At 41.8% G+C, this 6,469-nt stretch overlaps 1 protein-coding gene across 3 annotated transcripts in view; it reads right to left on the minus strand.

The window, feature by feature from the left end:
- Window positions 1-1,178: 1,178 nt before the first annotated feature.
- The window catches only part of LRRC30 (leucine rich repeat containing 30), a 9,238-nt gene continuing 3,947 nt past the window's right edge, over window positions 1,179-6,469 (minus strand). For 2 of the 3 annotated variants that reach the window (XM_010859094.1, XM_010859092.1), the window contains one exon: window positions 1,179-2,195. The gene's annotated coding sequence lies outside the window, so the exon portion shown is untranslated. Of the gene's footprint in view, window positions 2,196-4,678; window positions 6,455-6,469 lie in introns of all 3 variants that reach the window. The other variant, XM_010859093.1, reaches the window with a different exon arrangement.

The raw sequence follows: 6,469 nt of genomic DNA on the forward strand, positions 1-6,469 counted from the left end.
CAGTGCTCAGGTGGGAAATTGCTTTTGTCACATCTTGCATTCTAAAATGTTTTTATTAGAATGATAGAATTGGCGGAAAAATTTTCCTTTCCAAAGTTTGGAGAGGAAATCTAGCGCGAGTACTAATTTTGGTCCTCCTCATCCTGATTTAAACAAACTCAATCGTGTTCCTTAAGTTCTGCTGCTAAGTCGCTTCAGTCGTGTCTGACTCTTTGTGACCCCATGGACTGTTGCCCGTGAAGCTCCTCTGTCCATTGGATTCTCCAGGCAAGAATACTGAAGTGGGTTGGCATGCCCTTCTCCATCCTTAAGTTCTAAACAAATTAAAACACGTGGAGAAGGAAAAAGGGAGAAGGCAGAGGAACTGAGGCTTTTCCAACTCTATTTCGGCGAATCTTGAGCAAAACCAATGTATATCTTTTCTTGACAACTGACTAAAATCACCTGGCAGTTAGGGCAGGGGGAGGGGAGGCTGTAATTTAGCAGAAAGAAGGCAAACGGGCATCAGTGTCCACTCAGAACTGGCCCTGCTATGCTCTGATTTCTGTGTGACTAGAGGAAGCCTCTCTTATGTTAACCAACACTTTCAAGGGTTTTCTCCTCTTTAACTCATTCTTTTTGGGGTCCCTAAGAGCACCCTTAGGCTCAGTGATTTGCTAGAAGGACTCGTAAATTCAGAAAATCTGTCATACTCATTGTTATGACTTAACACAGGGAAAGGACACAAGTTAAAATCATCAAAGATAAAAGGAGCATATTCAGGCATGGTTTCCCATTGTCATCTCCTGGTGGAGTAATCTGATGATTACTTAATTCTCCCAGCAATGATTTGTGACATGTACGCACTATTGCCAACCAGGGCGGCTCAGGTGAGCCTTGGTGTCCAGGGTTTGTTTCGGTTGGGAGTTTGTCTTGGAGGCATGGAGCTCCTCTGTGGCTGACCTTAGCACCTGGGTTCCCAGCCTCTCCAGAGGTTACACAGATATTGTGTTGCCCAAGACCCTACCATCAATCACAGTGTGAGTGCAGACTGTCTGGTATGACCCACGGCCCCAGGTAAACAAAGATGTCTTTATGAGGCAGGGTATTCCAAAGGCTTAGAGATTATTTCCCAGGAGTTTGTCAAAGGCCAGACCTTTCTTTGAAATGTACAGAGTTTCAACACCGCAGACCTGCTGAGTCAACTTTTTATTGCACGCGTCATGTGATTTTGTCAAATTCATCCTTGGCCTTTGCACAATAGATGATGACCATGAAGGACTCGACCTTGGTGGTAAAAAAAAAAAAAAGGGGAACCTGCTCATCCTGATCAAAAAGGATTACATTGCCTCTTCAGCCACAGAAGTAAGTCAGCTAAAATGATGGTAGAGGATGAATCCCTGAGACCTTGGCAAGTTCATTTACAAACTAAGGAGGTCAACTCAGTTTTCTATAACCAACATATTACATGGTCAGATGAACAGTTGAAGTTTTCTACAACAAGCATATTAGATTCATTTCTGGGAGAGTAAACAGATTTCTTGATTACCAATAACAGAAAAGTAATCATGATAATGAGAGGGTAACAGGTAGGAAGGCCAGAGGTCCCCAAGCGGAAGGAGGAAATAAACTGCAGTTGCAGACGTTTCTTCCTTCTCTGCACGAAATTAAAAGAGGCTTCTTTTAATTCTGTGTTGACGACACCTGGTTCTGCCTTGAGCTAACCGATGTGTTTTTCTTATGGAAATGTTTTTCTTCAGCGATGTTAATTAAACTATGTATTTGCTTTGGAAACTGCCTTTCTTCAAATTGGTTCTGCCTAAGACTAACTTTTTTTCTATTCTCAAACCTTGGGCTGATAATGGCTCAACAAACCAGTACATTGTTTTATGGCTGAGGGATGATACATCCTATCTCAAAAATGCATATTGTGGGTGAGGGGCCTGGTGAAACTCCCTCAGCCTTGAGGTGTTTCTTTTATCTGATTAGAAGCTTGCTAACAGACATAAAATGCCTTGCAAAAAGCCAGCTGGCGGGCACTCTTTCTGTCCCCTTCTGATGTCTATGTGAGAAGCTTTCCCTATCTCTATTATACTTTAATAAAACTTTGCTACACAAAAGCTCCAAGTGGTCAAGCCTTGTCTCTGGCTCTGGATCAAATTCTTCTCCTCCTGAGGCCACGAATCCCGGCGTAGCCCACGGCTCACAGCAGCAACCTTTCAATAATAAGAAAGCATGAAAGAGTAAAACATAAAGAAGATGTTCATTCTTCTTGCTAGATTGTTTGCACTACTCCTATGATTTCCTGGATGAAAATATTCCTGAACTTGTACTCACATACCTTGGTGGAGAAGGATCATACCAGAACTGTATTTTCAATTTTCAAAGTACTTATGTATTTCAAGATTACTCAGAAATTCTTATCCAACACAACTGTAATTTGCCCTCCTAGAATGAAGGGAAATAAAAAACCAAATTACAGTCATTAATTTCTAATTTCCACACTGTAGATATCATCCATTTGTGGTTTTGATTAAAACAGTGGAGGCAGAGACGTAATGTTATTAAGAATCAAAGAAACCAAAGGAAGAGCTGTTTTGCAGGTTTCTGTGTGTCTACTTTCAGGAGTTGCTTTGGAAAATTTATAGCCTAATTCAAGTTTGACTCACATGTGTATTTGGACAGGGATGCAGAGAAAGCATGACTCATTACAAATGTTCAGGTCAAGCTCTGAAACAGATTATGCTTTCTCTTCTATAAGACATTTCAGCTCTGTGTACCCAAATGATAATATTTCATCAAATCCAATTCTTTCTTCAAAAAATGGGAAACAGATAATTAAAAATTCCTTCTCTTCCAGAAACATGAGAAGCTTTAAATCTTTCATTCCCTCTGGACCTCCAAGCCAATAAAAAGAGATGGAACCCATACAATCTAGATATCTGCAGACTCCTGGATTCACGCTTCACAAAGCCTTAGCTCTTTTCATACTTTTGAAAGTCAACCAAAAGTAAATTATATTTTTTATGGTACTACAAGGAGATACTGATTTTGATCCATTGAGTCAATGTTTTTGGCTTTTATTGAGTAATTGCAATGACTCTAAGCTCAGGTAGCTATGCACTGGGACAGGAGACAAGGAGAAGATAAAGCAAAAAAAAAAAAAAAATATATATATGTATATATATATATATATAGTCTGAATTTCAAAGCTAAGAAAAGCTTAAAGTGAGTTGACTTTAAAGTGAATTCAATCAAGGAAACTGGAACCTCAGTCTTACAACCCTATAGAAATGATTTTTGCTACCAGAATGAGAATGGAAATGAATTCTACCCTAGAGCTGACAGAAAGAAACGCAGACCAGCTAAACCTTGATTTTAGAGACATCTGTGTTGACCTTCTAACCTACAGAATTAAAAGATAATAAATAATAAAATAAGTGAATTCAGTTGCCTCACTTTGTAGAAAACTGAAGCCTGGACAGGAGACGTCACCTGCACAGACTTGTTCACTTTTTCATTACTCGTTGGATACGTTATGATTGAATCTCTTCCCTATGCTGGATGAGAAATCCAAGACAGCCAAGAGGACAAAGTCCAGTGGCTTTGCATTCCGGGGACCAGCAACATCCAGGAGCCTTGCTGCTGAGGCTGGAATACAGATTTGCCCCAGTGGCATGTCCTGGCTCCTCTGGGGAGCTCAAGTTACTCAAGGCTGAAGAATATGGGGGACTCTGATGCTCCAAGGGTGACTCTAGCTCATCCTATGGAAGCCAGGCATCCTGTAAATTTCATAATGTATATTTCCCTCAAGAGCATCCAGAATTAGTTTGACGCTTTCCGGAAAGACTCAAGTTCATGTTCATTTTCTGTCCTGTGCTGAAATAAGAAGAAAGTTTAAGCAGTGGGAAGCAAGATCTCTCCTTGCAAATAGATTCCTATGACACTACTAAAAAAAAAAATCTGCATAGCAAGCTTGATGCTAATAGCTTCCAGTTATGCTCGCCTAACGATGCCCAAGCTCTTACAAATTCATTATGAGCCCTCTCTGCTTCCCTTTTATTACTATGCTGTCCTTTTTTAAAATTAGTAATGCTTTGGATTCAACGTATAACTTAATGTGTACCTTCAAAGAACACTCATAAAAAGTTCTTTTCTCAACAAGGTCAAGATTGTTCCTATTACTATTTATAATAGCTTTAATTTTCCTCTGAATTTTATTTCATTTTCTTACAATCTATGAAAAGTTGTATTTTGGTGTGCTTGGATTAATTATAATTACCTGATGGTATCAATACTTAGTTGCACATTTAATCTAGGCTGGGAATTTTGTGTTTCTCTGTTTCTCACATAGTGATGAAAATAAAATTCTTCAATGGGATAAGAAGATAGAGAACCCACGGATACCTAAGGAGGTATTGTTTAGGATGGAGTTGTTTAGTCGCTAAGTTGTGTCTGACTCTTTGTGACCCCATGGACTGCAGCCTACCAGGCTCCTCCATCCCCCACTACCTCCTGGAGTTTGCTTAAATTCGTGTCCATTGAGTTGGTGATGCTACCTAACCATCTCATCCTCTAGCATCTTCCTATTAGCTAAATCTAACAGCTTGAATGTTTGCTTTTTTGAAAAAGACCATTATTGAACTCGTCTTCTGTTTCTCTCATTTGTAACAGAATCTTAGAGACTGTCCAGACTCACCGTGGCTGATGTACATTACTGATGAGAAGCACCCCAGCGCAGTTTTGAGCCTCACCCCCATCATCTCAGGATGTTGACACTTGCATCGTCTTCCAGGGACCAAGCCCACAGGGCTTTCATCTTTCACTGTGTGTAACGCTTAGCCACCCACATGCATATTCAGTCTGTGCTTGGAGGCATAGGAAATGGCATTTTAAAAATGCAGTAACCATTCCCACAAGAAAAGGGTTTAAAGTATCTGTACAGATAATGACAGCTTTCCCTCTCGATCTCTTTGCAGGAGTGCCTTGTTGTGAAGGACAGGTGCATCCCGTCTGTCTCTGGTTACTACAGAGAGGCAGTACATTGACTCAAGTCTGAGAACAGAGCACATTACTTCTATTAACCATTTACTAAGTCAACAAGTAACTAATGACGACACGCTTCTTTCTAATGTGCGGCAGTTTTATGCATTTAGTGGTATTATTTCTCGAACAGATGTGTCTTTTCAAAGCCATCTTCCTTTCTTAGGAACAGAGGATTTCTTCTTAATTATGGGTTTGTAAGCTGCTTCAAAAGGTGTCTCTGAACACACTACTGAGATCACTTCTTACTGAGAGCTTGGTGACATGCAACCACCCCACTATCAGGATGTGAACAGTCAGCTCCCTACATCAAGCCCCCAATTAGCTTGCATTCTTTGGCTAAATGTACTCCACAGCCCTTGCCGTCAGCCTCAGGGCTTTGATTTCAGAAGTCTTAGAAATACCTGGGATTGATTCGAACGTGGCAGCATCAAAACTACAAAAGATAAGCAAGATGCATTTCACCGCCCGTCAGCAAACTGTAGGGTTTGACGGCAGACACCAAGCGCTGTATCAAATTCCCTCCACGTGGGTGTTTTGAATAACCAAGCACATTAACCAGGTTTGTGCTCAGCACTTCCCTTTATCAATAAAAAAGGAGCATTCACAAAGAATCAATATCTAAAGCCCATCGGGCAACTGCTATTACTTTCATCAGTCCTCAATGCTGACTGTTCACAAAGAAAACCTTGCTTCTACACCTCTGAAAGGCACCGATGGAAGCTGCCAACCACACTGATACCACCCTTTCCTTAAGAAGTATAATAAGCTCTCGGGTCACCTTCAAAATATGGTTATGTTCTTTCCCTGGAGTAGAGTTACTGTGAAGTATCAAGTGACTGAAAAAGTGAGGAGAGGAAATAAAATGATTGCTCAGCAGGAAAAGGGTGAAGGTGGTGCCCCAGCCTGACTCTCGGCTCAGAGCAAGGTCATGGAAATTCAGCATGAGCCCAAGTGGGTCTTCGGCAGCAGACACCAGGGGACACGAGCGGGTGAGATCCTGGCACACACGGTGTTTGTGTGACAGCTGCCTGTATGGTCTCCAGCTCCAGCCACTGTCCTGCTCTGCAAAGAAAGCCTCACACTGCCATTTCCCTCTGAGTCATGAGGTCGAGTAAGAATTCCACTGATGTCTTTAAATAGTCTTGGCTCCAGCAAGTGAACTTGGGTGAGGTTACTGAGTGTGCCTTGTGTGTGCCCGGCAGGGATAAGCAGATCTCCGGTTGCTGCTGGGGGGCGGTGGAGGGGGGCATGTGGAGGGGACTTCAGCTGCCTCCCATAACACTGCTGAGATCTGTTTGCAGTGGTTCAGCACAAGAACTCATGTACCCAGGGTGTTCACGGAACAACAGCATCTGATGATAATGGCAGGAATGGGCCTCTTTGACGGATGGGATATTGACTTTGGGGTCTGGTGAGGAATCCATTTGTCCTGTGAATAAGTTAC

The sequence above is a fragment of the Bison bison genome, unplaced genomic scaffold (genome assembly GCF_000754665.1).
Source record: "Bison bison bison isolate TAMUID 2011002044 unplaced genomic scaffold, Bison_UMD1.0 scf7180017864453, whole genome shotgun sequence".
NCBI lineage: Eukaryota > Metazoa > Chordata > Mammalia > Artiodactyla > Bovidae > Bison > Bison bison.